The sequence below is a fragment of the Struthio camelus genome, chromosome 12 (assembly GCF_040807025.1).
Source record: "Struthio camelus isolate bStrCam1 chromosome 12, bStrCam1.hap1, whole genome shotgun sequence".
Lineage (NCBI taxonomy): Eukaryota > Metazoa > Chordata > Aves > Struthioniformes > Struthionidae > Struthio > Struthio camelus.
Genome location: NC_090953.1, coordinates 21,961,778 through 21,979,177, shown reverse-complemented (window position 1 = coordinate 21,979,177; position 17,400 = coordinate 21,961,778). Strand labels below are relative to the sequence as shown.

The following is a 17,400-nucleotide window of genomic DNA, read 5'->3' as shown; positions in this document are numbered from 1 at the left end:
TTAACAATGGATTAACCCCTCCAAACCAATCATCATCTACTAAATTAGCTGTCAACTGCAAGCCAAAGACCCATTAGCACTCCCAATGAAACTGAAGTAAACTATAATGAGTATGAAGTCCCCGAGTAAACCCAAAGCTGAAGACCACACAGCAAATCAGCGCCAGAGTCCAGACTGGAACTCATGTTTTTGACTTTTGGTCTGGCATTCAATCAGTGAAAAATATCATTCCCCAATAGAAAGCAAAGTCCTCAGTATTGCAAGTGTAGTTTTTTGGTTTTTGTTTTTTTCAAAGATAATTTTTGGAAGATTTTTATATGTAACTTTGTTTTAAAGTCTTGTTTGAATTAGAAATATAAGAGACTGCAAAAATCAAGACAACTTTTCCCACAGAACAAGAATATCGGCACGGAAATAAGATTACACTGGCCTCAGGTCTGAGGCTTGCTGCACCTGACCCTGAAGTAAAACAAACCAGACAAACCACTTGCCGAGAAGACCAAGAAGGGTTTTAAGGTGCTATATCTTGCGATCATTATTTCTACTCTGCATAGCTCTAAAACATTGGTTCCTTAAAACTATGTTATTCCCTTGTGTTACTCCTTCCACTCTCAATATACTGATTTCAAACATGTGACAATTCACAGCTCATGAGCTGTTGCGAGTTTACAACATTTGAAAACACACGGGATAGAAAGCTTTCAGATGGTATCAAGCATCTGTTCTCAGAGAGAATTGTCAAAAGTATCCACTGCAAACTTCACATAAGATTAAGACAAAAAAAAAAAATCAAGATGGTAATCAGAACTGTATGCTCCTTAAGGTCCTAGGAGTGAATATGCTATCAGTGCAAGAAACACTAGCCCATGCTTTTATTTATTTATTTTTAATATACTACTCAGACACGTTAGGTGCTTATAAGGTATTTTTTAAAGTGACATAAGACCTGCTCCAAGTACTTAATCTAATTTGAGACAATGTTTGCAATAATAAGATCACACAGTTTTTAACCAATGTATGCTAAATACCTCATAAACATAGGTGGGTTTAAGAGAACAACTATACTTCTGTGATACTGAAAATGGGAGTTTAGGGGAAAAAAGTGAAGGACTGGTAGCATGAGAAAGAGAATGCTCCAGGACAAGAAAACTTTTGTGCTGAATCAAAGATAAGTTTTTGCACAAACAATTCTGCTAACAAATGATTTTTTTTTTTTAAAAGTACATTACCATTCCTTAATAACTGGTAACACAGAAACATCCTTCCCCTACTAAATACAAACAGATAGGTGCCAAAACCAAATATAATGAGCTTCAGAGAACACGGAACGAGACGTGCCTGGCAGCATCCAATAGGCTAGAGAAAAAAAACAACTCGTCAAGGACAAGGAGGCCAAAAGGCAGAGCACGCTCGTCCAAGAGCAGAACGCTTCCCGCTCCGATGGGACTAACACAATTGGAGTTTAGATCAGTTCAGACAGCTGTACACTTTAAGCATTTACTACTAACTCATGCTGCTGCAGACGACAGACAAAGCACACATGCATAGGGCAGAACTACTTCCTCCTGCTTCCAGCCACAGCATGCCCCATTTCAAAAGTCCCAAGGAATACCTGTGTTATACATAATTGTAGCATGCAAACTTTCACCCATGTAAGGGGTCAACCTATTCCTTTTATACTAAAATACTATGCCTCCCTTTGCTCTTGTAAGCATGAGTTAAAAAATAAATCAAGCAACCAACTCACATACAAGAAAACACACACACCCCCCACCTTATTTTTTTCCCCCCTCCGTTTTTAGAGGGGACACCTTTATTGAAAAAAAGATTGCTTTACTGTGTCCAGGCCAATAACTGTTCCTCTTAAGATTAGAGAGAAGGATTACAGCAGCTCGCAGTGAACAAGCACTGCTACTGCTGGACTTTGATACTAATTGCCAAGCTGGCTAGTTTGAAGCTCACTCAGGTATAACCACACAAACTGCAATCTGCAATTCCCACTTACTAAAAAAATAGTAGCTGCCTAAAATTATGGATTTGGCTTTCCTCAGAAAGCAGTAAGATTTGCTACAAGTATCCAAAAATATACTTTACGGCTGACAGCTCAAGTAACCGATCAATGAAAGTTCAAGAGGTGCATTTTACAATCCAGATGTTCCCAAACTGTGCTCCATTACAGCTAACAAAAATGACTAGTCACAATACGCTGGCTTTTCTCCCCCTGCTCTGTCAGTTTGTGGCCAACTGACAAAAAGTACATCTTAAGAGTATTTCTCCTTATAGCCACGTGCTATGGTTAGCGTAAAAGCATCACAGTAAATCAATGGGACGAGAAGTTGTATGAGAGACAATTAGGTTTAAAGTTTGAGTCAAACTTGTGTCCCTGCAGCAGGATGAATTTAATGAGAGCTCTAAAAGCATGCAAATCGCAGGATACCCATGTACACATGCATATACGATAGATACAATAATGAAAAAATTCCGCACAGCTAACATGCTTTTTCTAACCTGACCTGTGCATTTTTTTCAGTGAATGTAGTGTGGAAATTTGCATAAAACCAGAACAAGAGCAGGTCTTGCTTGTTTATTTAAGGAAAACTTGCAGTAGCATTTTCTAGACAAATGGACTGCAAGGTGTAACACTGGTAACAGATCTTAATTTATTAAATATTCACGCATCAAAGGTTTCCTCCAATACTCCAGTTACAATTAAAAAATTAAAAACTATAGCCTGGGGAAAAGACCCGAGAACTAGTTTAAAAATGCATTTATCCACGCACCGAAATCGACAAGAAACACTAACAAACCGACAAAAATCTAAGCTTGGATAAAACGCTGTCATTCCCCTGTCATGGTATGGGCCATACACAAACTAGTTATGAACATATCCATACCTTCATCTCTCCTTTCACTTGGATGTGAATTCAACAGTTGGCAGCTTGAATCCCATTGACACCCAATGACATGACAGGTGAGCAGGCGAGCAGCTGGGCCCACAGTGGATACTCAGTAGTTGTTGCTACATACATTCCTCCTCATTCAAATCACAAGAGTCCTTGCAGATAGGTCCTTCAGCGGTGAACGGGAGAAAACCCTTAGCCAGATATGAGGAAAGTCATTAGAAATTAAGCACCATGTAACTCCATTACCCATAGCAGAGAAGTGAAAAAAAGAGGTCATGCTCTGCACCTTGATATATCTCTTTGCTTTCTGATTCTTGGCTATCGAGTCCTTTCTTTCCCTTCCTTGGCAAAGGGGCACAGTTATCATAGGAACGCAAATCTGTAAGCATTCCCAGAGCAGCCTCGGAGGCTGTTTTGCTGCATTTCCCAGAAAGCAGTCCTAATTTTGCCAAGTCAGAAGCACCAATCTGTCATCTTTACTACATGTTTTAAAGCACAGAAGACTCGAGCCAAGTCCAAATTTTCAAAGTTTTCCCTTGGAAAACTGCTCTGCCACTTCAGTCTGCTCCAGTTTTCCCTCGCTGTGGGAGAGCTTTTGTCCTTGGTCCCACGTCTCTACTCCAGTCACAGAGTTGCTTGACAGTAGCAGGACCTGCATTACATTCTGAGCTTTTTTCAACCCTATATAATCCAGACAAGCTCCCTGCTCTTAAAAGAAAAATCAGCATGCATTTGGATTCTTCCCTGAACCCCAACAGTTCAGACTTGTGCCCATCATTTCTGTTCTATTTCCAAGTAATCATTCTTAATGTTGGCCACAGAATTTTATCTGTGACCAAGAATTGGTTTTGGCCTAGAAGACAGCTATTCCGCAGCATGGGTCAATAGTTTCACGCACAGACCACCAGACCAGCATTTCAGACAACTCTCCTAGCGGATTCCTTTGCAGGCATGCTACCAAATGTACCCAGCTCACAGCTACTGCTGTTACTAAATGTAGGGTTCGGGTAAGCCCTAAGGGAGTGATTTCCTTAATTCACTATTAGCTCTGTTGGCTGAAGGGTTTCCGAGATCCTGGACGCTGCTCTTTTTGTCCCCATTTTTCAGATGTCTTTTGGCAGCTACGTACAGGAGGACAGATTCCTTTATGTATGATAAATGCTGCAATCACTGCCATCTCCTTAGGGAAGGCAAGGAGTGCTGATCCCAGCTCAAACGGGTATATAGCTCATACTGAACATGTAACTCCTCCACTCCTCCACTGCAGGCTTAATCTTCTGCAGACAGAGTAGTCACAGATACAGAAGAGCACGTGCCTGTAACTGAATCGGCTCGACTCAATGTTGTAGAACCACTATTTTGGGGACGGTTTCATCATTTTTGCTGTCCTTTACGGCAATCAATTTATTGCCTTTTTGCTTTTCCCTTGAACTCCAGCTTGGGAAAAAGAAAATCAGATGCTTGACTTTTAAGCAAATGAAGTCCAGAGAAAAGCGTCTGTCCATCATCACCTGTCCCCCAGCCCTGCTAAAACAGAAGAAGCAACTGGGGATTCTGCCAAACGGACAGATTTCTCCAAGCAGGAACTCACATGCCCAGAGGAACTTGCAAACTCTCCTCAGAACAATCATACTCTGATATACTTGCAAAAATCATTAGCCATTGACACTGCAGTCAATTATTACCTATTTTTTCACCTTAGGATCTTGACGCACTTTTTAAAAGATACCAGGCAATTACTTCTAAGGTAGAAACACTTTCTCTTCTACAGATAAGGAAAATAAGCTACAGTGTATGACAAAGAATGACATACTATTTCTCTTGTAACCTTCATGCCTTAACGATTAACCTGTTCTCCCTCACCAGCTGTTTTCCTCCCTTTTTGCCCTCTAGCAGTTTGGGAAGTTTCTAAACATTGCTGTTTTATACCTCAGGGTCGTTGGGGTTCCCCCCCCCCCACACACCCCCAGCCTGTGCTTAAACAGTCTGTGTGGTCCTAAGTGTTGCTGCAGGCAAACACACATACAAAGTGAAATACAATAAAGCAATAAACTCTTAGACATATCCAGAGCATACAGAAAGTGGAAGTGTGACACACCTGGCAGAAAAGGCAATCTTTGCTGCTGTAAAAATTTTACCAAAATCTGCTCTATTTAGTTCTTACATCAACTGGATAACGGATTATTTAAAATCTGAATTTTCCAAATCATACATTTCAAACCTTGGCTCTACAGGCAAACATTGCCATTATCTGCTTAACAAAGACCAATTATTCAATGCATGATCACTTGCACTGTGCAAGTTCTGAATGCCTACAATATGTTATTTGGTAATATGGTGTCTTCTGACCTAGACAGCGCTGCCTGCCTACAGCGTATAATTAAAGGTTTCAGACACACTATGCTCTTCTCCTGCCAAATGCTGTTCATGCAGTATGCTTTACATATACGGTCAAACTAGTAGCAAAACAGTCCAGTGTAGTCTGTGAAATGCTTTCATAAACGGTATAAGCAAAACCAGGGTATGCCCCAAGATCAAATGTCCTTACAGGGGAGCAAAATATCACCCCCTGTTCTTTGATACCAAACTGACCCTTTTACAATTCAGTATTTTGAACACTGGCCTTCTGTTTTTCTGTCTTCATTCCTATGATAAAACATTCTCTACTGCTTCATGAAAGGATCATAATCAGGATAAGGATTTCATTATGCTGGACATCTGGAGAGATATCTCCTGTCCCACACAGCTAACAATGTAAAGAGTGAATACATTTTAAAGTGATTTTATCTGTGCAAAAATTTTATCTGTGAACTCAGTTTTCTGAGTGAACAAGAATTTGTTTTGGACTAGAGGTCAGCTAAAAGTAAATTCTGAAGCCTGCAAAATATACAGGCACTACGAGTATGGTGCCCTCCCTCTCCTCGCAAAACATGCTGTGCAAGCCCATACTTCCTAGCCAATTTGCCTCACATGCCTTAACCCGTATTTGAAGGCGTGAAGCAGAAGAAAGCTCACTTCACACGTTCACTCAATCTACAAAATCTCTCTGCTGTGGCTGTCTGTGAAAGTGCTAGTTAACAGCGGTTTTTAGGTGAGGATGTGTATCATTTCTCACTAGATGAGCAGATACACTTATTTCATTTAACCTAGCAAATAATCAGACACTAGCAGATTCCAGCTAGTCACTCTGAGAACTGGCCTTACCTCCAAATGTGTCAGACATGAATAATCATGTATTCTCTGTTTGCTAGTTCACTGCATATGAAGCTAAGGCTTTCATATGCAAGCCTTAGAAGGCTACCTGCTAATTTGACTCCAATTCTTTCCCTTTTCCCCCCCAGAAAAAAAAAAACACACACACACACACACACCATCTTAGACTCAAAGTTGTTCTTCAAAAGCAAAAATCTTATCTAAACTTCAGAAAAAAAGACGAAACAGTGCAATCAGTTTGGGTGCAACACTGAGCCACTAAAGGAAAAAGCATCAAGTTTCTTCCCATAGCTCCTAAACTTCAGAAGAGTGCAAGGGAGTTGCCAAAGAGCACTTTTCATCGAGAGCGCGAGTACGGTGGTGGAGGTTTTTTTGTTTTGTTTTTTAAAAACTACATCTTGGCAGTATATAGCTCAATATTCAAGGGGTTGCAAGAGTTCCTGGAACAGAATTCTTCAACATTCATCATAACAATTAGCTTCATCCAAAATACTACAAGATCCAGCTCAGCAAGATTTTAACAGACCCCACTGTTCAGTTTCAGGTAGCAGAGCAGGTGTTGCCCGACATTACTACTACAGATATCCAGCTACAGATCACCAACAGATAGCGCAAAGCTGCCATCAAACTGTAATAAAAGCCATAAATAGTTTCTTCTCCCAAACACTAATCAGTACTTCCACCAGGCAATCTAGTTTCACAGCTGTATACTGAGTGCTAGGCTTCCTTTTTAAAAACACATAGAAGATACGCTAATACAGAAAACATCTGCTCAAAAACAGGGTAGAGCAGGTCTCTAATTCAGGGTTCTCATTCTAGTTCTTAGAAACTTCTTTTCAATCACCTGTTTTAAGTATAGAAGTTCTTTAGAAAGTAATCTACAGCCTTTAAAATTCACCTTGACTGGAAAAAAAAAGCAAAAATTCCCAATATTATGCTAAGAATTTGACTGTGTTTCTGTTCAAAACAACACAAGAATATTAAAGAAAACAGTGACATTAAACTCTAGCCAGTCTCCTTCCCAAAGCCAAAACCATTCTTACACTAGTAAGAACACAAGCACTTTTATATCACAGTGAGGGGTCAGTGCATCACTGTCCTACATAATAAATATGCATGGAACAGTATCAAAAATGAAGGTCCTCGATCCAAACAGCAAGGTTGTTCCAGGTAAATTACTTGCTTCTGACTCTCCCACTTACTTCCTGGTTTTATAACCGTATCTCCAGTTTAGAAAACTGCTACGTTTTCCACATGGCTACATTTCAAAAAAAAAAAAAAAAAAAAAAAAAAACCCACTGAGGACTGAAGAAGCAGACAATGCACAAAGATTAGCTGCCAGATGTATAAAATAAATTGTATTTTAAAAAATTACTTCTCGATTTAGTCTTATCTTCAGGTAAGATCTATGACTATTATAGTACAAATATATCCTAGTTATTTATCCAATGGTATTCCTTTAGAGAACTAGAAGAAAGTTAGGTTATGATTTCAGTGGTAGTAATCTGAAGCCAGAAGACAAAACAAATGTACACAGGCTTATGTTGTAACTAAAGTCGATCAGACTTCTCTTTTATAGGGCTGATCCTTAACATATAGATTATGAACAGGAGTATCTGAAAATACCCAAAGTGCACAAGACCCCAAATTAACAAAGATTCTCACAAGTCTTGCACTTAACCACTTAAGGGGAAACAAGTACTGAAGAATTATTTAGTATCTCTACCTTATGCGTTTATAAAAGACTGTTATGGGCTTGTGCTGGGAAGCAGAAACATCAGCAGAATTTCTAATGATATATATACAGCATTAACTATATAACTAAGGTTTTTGCAAGCACCTATCACCATTCCCAATGTTCTAATTAAAGCTAATTTAGACTGTAAATCCTCTGGGACAGAACTTGTGTTTTATCCACATCTGAACAGCCCACAGCACAACGGGGGTCCTCTTTTTTTTTTTTTTTTTTTTTTTTTTGCTTTGAATACTAGGATAGTGCATTCGTTAATGCAGAAGACTGGGAACGTACAGAGTATTCACTTTCTGTGCTACTGTGCTGTATGCACTTTCAGTGCTTCACTCCCATTTACAGTACAGAACAAACACTTAAGCTGTCATTCTATTAACAGTTTTACCTACATAAGAAACACAAGATGGGGGCCAAATTTGCCTGCATAATGATTTCACAGCAAGTGGCAACCAGATGGACAGCACACTGCCATATGCTCCCCTTTGCTGAAAGGTGGAGAAGTGAGCAAACGCTAATCAGAGAAAGGAAAAAAAGGGGAGGGGGGGGAGAAGGAGAGTGAGGAGACAAATGTCTCTGCAGCATGCCTATAACTTGTGCATGCACCTTTTCTTCCCAGAAGCATACATACACACACTTCTCTGCTCCTCATACCTTGGAATCTGAATCGCAGGGAGGCCAGAGCAATGACTGGGGGCACATAGGGAACAGCCGTCCTCTTCAACATAACCCTTGCGAGGCAGTTCTGCATCCGTGCTACATCCAACAGCAACGCATCCCTAAGAAAATCCACTGTACAAGCAAGGGGAAGAGAGCTAGCATCCCCATGGCTCCGAGGGAAGGGAACTGAGGAAGACACCACCGCACAGAGACAGCCCCCCAGGAAGCTGAGGCTTTTTCCAAGGCAGCGCCAAGAGCTGAGAGGCTCAGAAGCTGCACTCACTCAGCAGCCCCCTCCGAAATTCTTCTTTTTGCCTGGAGATAATGTGTCAAAAACTTTTAAGTAAACCTTGACACCTCCTATGTCTCGCACTGCTCCTCCAGTTGAAGGAGACAATCCGGCCACATATTATAACATCTCCAAGGAGTACCTGCCCTTTTGAGCTAGTCCTAAAAATAATACCTTTCACAGTTAAACATTTCTATTTAATTACTTTTCTGCTCAGAAAGCCCTTTTTAAAACCAAATAGGGGTAAAAATGGAGGAAAAAAAAAAGAGCATTCAGATTGCTGGAGGTGGCAGCTGGTGATGGATGAAGAAAAACATCCATCAGCAAGAAAAAAAAAGTAAAACTTTGAGGGTTTTTTTTTGGTGACATTTGTGCAAGTTAACACATGACCCTTGACCCATATCTCACTCTCCTATTTAAAAAGTTGTTTACAAAGTAGTTTAATTTTATCATTCCAGATAAGAACGTGATAATTTATTAGATGCGGGTTGTAAAATCCACGTGGCCATTGCATGCTGAGAAAAATTATGGACTGTTTGCTAGCTGCGGAACATCACATGCCTCATGTTTATATCTTGGGTGTGTGTTAACCTTAATTATTACAGACAGGAACTCCTCAGTTCACTTTAAAAAGAAGTCTTTAGGATCTCATACCTTTGGCTAAATTAACTGGTAGTCCAAACGGTGCATTTTTCCATAAGAAATTTGACTGATTTGAACAAAAGTATTTCTTGAAAAATACTAAAAATAGTAATAGTCAATATTAAAAGTCTCACCAACTTCACATAAATTTGTATTTTTCATATAATTTTCATTTTCTATCAGTGGAAAAAGTTGGTAGGAACACTTAAAATATTAACATATAACACTTCCCACTACAAAGACTTTTGCACGTTTTTTTGAAGGGCTCTGACACTTGCCTTGTTTGCAGGCAGTCTTTGAAGTCCCCCGAAACGGCATAAATACTCTTTCTTTGTCTCACGGCACTCCACTCAAGTTAAACTGAATTTTTTTCCTAAACCTGGTTATTTCGTTAATTAGACATTTGGTGGCCTGTCAAAAATATATTTTTGGTGGCCTGTAAAAATACCAGTTAAACATGAACCCCACATACACAGTGGCTGAGCTTGCCCCCGTGACAGAACAGGGGCAGACAACATCCTAAGGAGCACTTACGGGCTGCTGAAGCAAAAAAAGGAGAGTGGCAGAGCACGGACCAGAAAGGAAGATGAAAGAGATGAGACTTTACCCATCACTTTCCTGGACAGAGCACAGACTACTAAGGTCCTTCCTCATTCACAAGATAACAGCCTTACTGAGTAAGGCAATTACCTGAAATAGAAATTGCCACTAAGGTTTCAAACCCCCCACTTATGGGCTTGCTATAAGGTGAACAAGGGAAGTTTGTTAGACCTGTATATAATATTGTTTTACTAAAAAGAAAAAATAAATAAACAAAATAGACCCCCCCCACACACACACTAAGAGGTTCCATGCTAAAAACTAATCTGTAAGAAGGTTATCAGGGTTGGAAGTCAAGATCTTTAAGACTAGGGAATAGCGTATTTAAAACAGCATATTACTTAAGCTCTCTATGCTTGCATTTATTAAGCTCACATACTCTTACAATTGAAATGCATCAAAGCAATACAGAATCCTAGAGGAGAAAACAGGAAGGGAGGCAGAGAGGAACTCTTATGGTGAAAATATTATGGTTTTGAACAAAGTAATAAGCAGGTTTTTTAATTTTATATTGTTTAGTGACAAAAGTATTAAAGTAAAACACTTCATCTGCTACTCAAGTTTAACAAGAGGGTCTGCCTTTTGTTACGCTCATGCAAAACCAACAATTTTGATCGAATTACATGGCTGTAACTGAGAGCTCATTGTGACCCTATAACTAAATTAAGGATTAAACCCTAATACATCACTCATGTCAAGCCATATCCTAAGCCCAGCAAATAGGTAGACTGAAATACAAGAGATTGAAGTAACCCTCCCATCATCTTTCACTCAGCCTCAGGCCCCACCACACCATCTAATACTGGTGAATAAGCTTTTGATCCACGTTGGGCAGGGGCCTCTACAGCCAGAGCATGGGCACTAAGCAAGTTCTACCCCACAGCGCTAACAAACTGAGGTTTATTCATTTTCACTTGAAGTTGAAATTTCACTGAGTGAGCTGATATGAATAGTCTCACTCTCAGAACGCATGTTTCTCTGCATAAGGAAAACACGTACTGCTTCAAACATGTTATGTTTCCTTAACACCGTTAAGAAACGGCTTCAATTGTGTATGCTTACAATCATACTAGCAAGAGGTAATTCTAAAAGTACTGACAGATTTTTCTCCAAGGAGGGGGGGGGGAGGCGAACATACCCCCCACACCCCGCTCCCTCTTTGCCAGTACTGCAGACTCCAGACCCGCTCCTCATAATGGTCTTCCTCTCATGTATGCACTAGCAATAAAGATTCTGCAAATAGCACTTCGTTGACACTTTTGATAACACATGAGCCAGAAAAGACTCCAGCTCACTCTCCTATGTCAATATTGGTTTTGCAGTGCTCATAAGGATAAAGTCTTTTGTCCGTGAAGTAACCCAGTCACTCAGGAAGCAGATAAGTTGAACACCATACTGATGCAAGACCCCAGTCGTTGCTCTTACTGAGCATGTAGGCTGTTTTACACCACATAACACAATTCAGTTACCTCTTGTTCGACTTCCAGGTAAGGCCAGTAACTTAAATGAATACAGATGACAGAACACACACAAACTTTAGCCATATCAGATTCCTGTGGGGCAACGCAATTTGTCCTGTATCTAGTTTAGATGTAATCACATGTGATTACACCAAAACCGTGCTTTCGATCATGCTTGAAATTTTGCTAGTTCTGTCCCTCTGTGCTAGAAGTAACCCGTGGTGCAATATTCCTGCAGAGTCAGAAACTGCAGTGTATAGACTATCAGAGATGAAACGGGCGGCAAGCTGATAGCCAGGAGGTTTCAGTGTTTCACCACTGAACACAAGTTGAAGAAACAGCACAAAAGCAGCTAGTGTGTGCGCGCGTCGGGGGAGAAAGTGTAACGGGCTGCACGTATCTTTTACAGGGCACCTTCAGAATTGTAAGCAGGCATATACCTAACCTTTGGGAACAGACACAGCGATAGGGAAAACAGCTGCACTATGCATCGTGTTCTGCATTTACACTGTCAGTCACAATCCGAAAATACTTCAGCTGAGTAGCAGGTTTCCACTAGTACTTGTACTGCAAGGACTCACGTCTTAATTTTCTGACTGACCTTTTCATAAATTGCTTGGAGTTAAGACCTTCATCTCACCTGCTGTTCCAGCTCTGAAGCTGGAATAACCGATGCTCGCTCTTGCTACATATTCGCTTTGCCAACTATTGAGTTTGCCATAGTTACAACACCCCTACCACATCTAAGTTTCCATATAACCTACACCTCTTTTCAACCTGTGCGCAAAAAAAACCACACCTGAACACCAAGGAAGGAAAGCCAATTTTGCGATACATTGCATAGCATCAGGAGTTGCAACAACCCCACTTTGTCCAGAAATACACAGGAATGAGTATGCCTCAGGAATTGCCTCAGGAATACGGGCTCTTTACTTGCAGAGAACTGAGTCACTTCACTGACTGTAAGCATACTCTAACAGTGTTTAGGAAATATAATACACTTGAAGTGGTACACATTTGTGTCTTATTCAGCATCCTTTGTACGCAAGAGAAGCGGTCTGTTCTTCATCTGCACTGCCTCCTAATACAGATCTCGTTCACAAGATCAGGTAACATTCTTCCCATACTAGAGGATTTCTGCGTTATATTAATTACATACAGTACTTTTGTGTCACTATGGTATAGTCTAATTCATACAGAACTTCCCTAACACGATTATATTGTTAATAAGCCTTTTAAAACTGTCCTGCAGGAACTTGGATTATCTTCCCAGCAGCTACCAGAGAACTACTGAGTATCAATATAATCTCACTTGAGCCCTGTTCAAGTATCACACATTAAAAATACACAGATTGTTTACCTTCCTTGGTTTGTGCGAGACTTGGTAATAAGTCTTGCAAAAACCCATGAATCCTGATAGTCACACCACAAAACAGTAATTTCTGACTCGGTGTGCCTATGACATGACAGGTGCCCTGCATTCAGACAAACGAGACTTCTCTGCTAACGTTTGTATGTAGACAGCTGTAAATGTTCTACGCAGGTACTTGCTTTACTTCTTTACAGACGCAACCTCTTGCGCACATTACAAACACGTTCGGCGCGTGCTCTATTTAGGGTAGAGCTTGTAGGTTGGTCTGCTCTCTAGTAGACGTGTAAGAATCCAGAAAGCCTACCGGAGATGCATTTAACAGATCTTTTTTCTAAGTGCAATGGACAAACAAACGGACTAACAAGTTTAGGGACCATGCATGTTCACTTATACTCTTCTCATGAAGGGAAGTTAGCGTGACATGCTCCCTTGTTATAGCCCATGAATCCTGACAGTTTACAAATGTCACCTCCATAAATATACCCCCCAAAAAGGCCTGTTAAGTTTATTCAGTATTGTGGATGGCAAAGAGGGAAAAACTCCGGGTTAAGAACGACCCAAATCGATCCGGACTTCAGAAGAAAAACAAAAAAAAAACAAAAAAAGCGCTACCGTGGCTTGTCTTGCTGGGGCAGGCAGCGGTGCTACTACTACAGGTCAGGAGACGTCCGGGGAAAGGGCTGCAGCGTTTTACGGATTTACAGCACGCTGAAGGAAGAAACCGCCTGAGGGGCTGCACCGCGGGGGCAGGGCGGTTCCTAGGCAGAGAGAGAACAGACGCGACTCCCACGCGAGGCCGGTACCGGGCTCCCCGCTGCTCGCCAACACCCCACGAGAAGTTGGGCCGCCGGCGGGGGCTGCCGGCCAGCAGGCGCGGGCCCCGCGGCCCGGAGACCCCGGCTGGCGCCGCTCCGCCCGGAGCCCTCCGGCCCCAGGCGGGCCCGGGACCCCTCCGCCCCCCCCCCCACAACAACAACCACCCCCGGCAACTTGGCGGGAGGCGGCGCCCGCCGCCAAACTTTCCCGGCCGCGGCCGCGCCGCGGGGGCCCCAGCCCGCCGTACGGAGGCACCTACCTGCTGCCCGCGGCGGCGGCGGCACCGGCGCAGCCCCGCTCCGGCGGCGGCGGGCGCGCGCGCCCTCGCGCGGAACCGGCGGGGCGCGGGGCCGGAGGGGGGGGGGGGGGGGGGGGAAGCCGGCGCGCGTGCCCGCGCGCGCCCTCCCTTCCTCCCGGGTCGCCTAGGAAACAACGGGCCGTCGCTGGGTTCCGTTAGCGGAGGGGGTGGGGGGGGGGAAAGGGAGGGAGGCAGTTTGAAGGGGGCGCGCGCGCGCGTGTGCTCGCCCCGCGTCACGTGAGCCGCGCCGAGCCAATGGCGGCGGCGGACGGCGGGCGCCGTAGTACTACGGGCTGGGGAAGGTGAGGTGGGGGGAGGGGCGGGGCGGCTCCCCCTGAGGCGAGGCTGCCGCCGCCGCCCCCCTCCTCCTGAGGCGAGGCGAGGCGAAGCGAGGCGAGGCCGCGCCGCCCCTCCCTCCCTGGGGTCTCCAAATTGCGCCTTTTTTTTCTTTTTCTTTTTTTTTTTTTTAAATAGCCCCTCAGGATTACGTAACCGCGCGGCAGGAGAGCAGCTGTCGGATTACACGGTGCGGATTAGAGATTGCGTTGATTCAGCAGACTGTCCCGGGCATGTCCGACAGAGATTACACCAGCAGAGTTAAGAATACCCGCTTGCTGGGGGTAAGCTGCGGTCTGAGCAGAACAAATTAACCCGACACAAAATTAAACGCAAAAAAAAAAAAAAGTCAAAAGCATAAGGTGGAGAACACGTATGAAATGGGCAAAAAAAAAAAAAAAGATTTAGACTAAAATTCAGGTTTTTAACATTTCTCTGTGCCAGATGCCAGGCATTTAAGTGATACTGATTTTCTCAAATGTCCACGTGCTAGACTGGCTCCTTGTATACCACTTTGTAACATGGATATTTTTGACTTTTTGACTTAAACTAATCGTACAGTGAGAAACTTGAAATTGTATTACATTTCAAGTGATTTCTTAAAATAAGAGAGTTTAAGGATGTCGCTTAGGGAGGAAAAGTGTCGTAAAGAAATCAATGAGCGTGCAGCGTGAAAGAACAAGGTTTCTATTCAAGTTTTACAATGATTTTTAATGCAACTTTCTTCTAAAAGTTAGTGATTTCCCTCACATGAGTTCAAGATGGGATCTTAGTCTCGAAATTACAAATACGTAGCATGTCTGCAAGTAGAGACATTTGACAGACTTGCTGAAGCCTCGACTGAAATGTCGTTTTGCCAGCTTCTAGGATTCCAAGGTAAGCATGTTGGTGAAGGGATTAATACCTTTTTAAGGAGAACAAATGTTCCTTTAACTTCCTGATTTAGCAGCTGCTTATGCAGCACCAGATGTGAAACAGACTCTTTGGAACAAACGTACTTGGAAGAGTAAACAATATATTTACATGAACCTCAAACAGTACAGTAAATTGAGCCTTGTATACCTAATCTCTATTAACCAAAATAAAATCAAATATTTCTAAGGTGCAAAAACTATCCACTCAAGTAGTGGCCAACTTTTGCTTTTATTTATGGCCATGCAACTTCTCCAAGCTCCTTAAGAGTTGCAGACTTCAATTGAATGTTTGTTAGGTGTGCTTTTGATACTCTAGAGGATCACAAGTTTTTAACACTTGTATTGCTGCAGCTCTTCACTTGTGACAGATACTATGAATATGGTTTTTGGACACTCATTTTGTGTCTTCAATTTGCAGTATAGAACTGCAAAGGCCAGGGCTTGTTACTATAGTGATTTTTAGAAATTTGGATAAGTGTTAAGATCAAATGCATCTTAATTTGATACAAAGTAACATGTTAGATGTTAAACAGTTACACAAAAGAAAGATACCATCTGTGGAAAAACACCACTGGAAATCATTAATGAAATGATATGAGTGAAGGTTTTAGTAGTTCAGTTATGTAGAAAATACGGTAAACATTTTTTTCAGAAGTCTACAATGCTGTAGCATACAGGAACGATTTCATTATATGCTCTTTCCCATACTGGATGGATAAAAAAAAAATCATCGTGAGGTGTGAAAATTCTGCAGATATGTATTAGTCAAGTATTTAGATGTATTTAGATGTTCAATTTAATTTGAGTTTGGATTTATTCTTTATGTTATTTCAAGGACACCCAAAACATTGAAATAAGACAGTTTTCAAATTTATGAAGAGTATCTTGTTATTTTAGGGGATATAACATCTTGCTCTTTGGCTAGCTATGGTATAGCTAGACAAGGCTGAACATGTTAGTATGTAAATAGCAATTACATAGAACTAAGGAATATGAAAAAGGTAAGACTATCTCATACGATAAAACTAGGGATTCAGATCTGAATTTGTAATTGGATGCACACTACTTGTGAAATTTTAGGAATGGAAAGCTTTCTTTTAAATTGTGATTTAGTATCATGATAATCTTTGTATGCCTAATATAGCCTTTATATGACTGGTGATCTTGATGATGATGATGATAATAATACCTAATACTTTTGCAGAGCTTACAGAGTTCACAGAGTTTAAGTACAACCTATGAATGTGTCTAAGTAGGTATATATACACACACATGTAGTTCCCTTTTAACAAGTCTTCAAGATTTTCCTGGCTCTTGGTGACAATAAAAGCCAGTATAGTTCAGCCAAGGGAAACTATACATTATTCAAAGTACAGTGTTCAAATACATTTAGTCCTTCTGGAAGTTACTTACAAAAATAATGTAGTTGTTCCTGCGGCAGCTTCTGCAGCAAATATTCATCATATGCCCATGTTGGATCAGCAAAAGTTGTATTTGGAGTAGAATTCCTTTATAAAGCATTATTTTTAATGATAACAAGCCCAGATCAAATTGAAAGTTCCTTGAGGAAGAACAAAATTTGTCACTGTTCAGTTATGATACTCCTCTGATTACTAGTGAATACTTCACAGGTGATGAGACTTTAAATAATAATTTAGAAAAAAATCCCTTAAATGAGAGATCTATATTGCTCCTGTTTTATCTCTCTCCTTCAGAAATTCAGAGAGTCTGCTTTGAGCTAGAAGAACTGAGGAAACAAGTAGGATCAAGGATCTTGGTTCTGCAGTGCTGGACTCTCTTAGCCTGGGAGGGCAAACGAGTATACAGTGCAGTTCTATGGGACAAAACTTTTGAGCACAAAAGCAAAGTTGGAAGTTGTCCTTTTCCCCTATCTTAAGAAAGCTGAGACTTTTGACATAACTTAAGTGAACTCAGACTTGCCAGTGAAATTTAGAACTCCATGGCAATACTCTGTGGAGAAATAAGGCAGCAGTTGTAGGCATATTTAAAAGCACAGTCAATTGTTGTATAAATAATGCATGTCCTGTCAATCAAACCCACCTATTTTCCCTCCTTACAAAAATAGGTTGCAACAGATTCAACCCACTGATCACTTATTAATTCAGATAAGATTAAAAGCAGAATAAATA

At 41.4% G+C, this 17,400-nt stretch overlaps 2 protein-coding genes across 4 annotated transcripts in view; one reads left to right on the top strand and one right to left on the bottom strand.

The window, feature by feature from the left end:
• The window catches only part of TMEM266 (transmembrane protein 266), an 87,550-nt gene extending 73,518 nt beyond the window's left edge, over positions 1-14,032 (bottom strand). The window contains exons 1-2 of one of the 2 annotated variants that reach the window (XM_068958291.1): positions 13,962-14,032; positions 2,895-3,094 (exon numbers count right to left, since the gene is read on the bottom strand). The gene's annotated coding sequence lies outside the window, so the exon portion shown is untranslated. The remainder of the gene's footprint in view (positions 1-2,894; positions 3,095-13,961) is intronic. The other variant, XM_068958292.1, reaches the window with a different exon arrangement.
• A 279-nt stretch (positions 14,033-14,311) lies between these two features.
• Positions 14,312-17,400, top strand: part of NRG4 (neuregulin 4) — a 38,229-nt gene continuing 35,140 nt past the window's right edge. The window contains exon 1 of one of the 2 annotated variants that reach the window (XM_068958297.1): positions 14,312-14,620. The gene's annotated coding sequence lies outside the window, so the exon portion shown is untranslated. Of the gene's footprint in view, positions 14,621-15,124; positions 15,213-17,400 lie in introns of those variants that run through there. The other variant, XM_068958298.1, reaches the window with a different exon arrangement.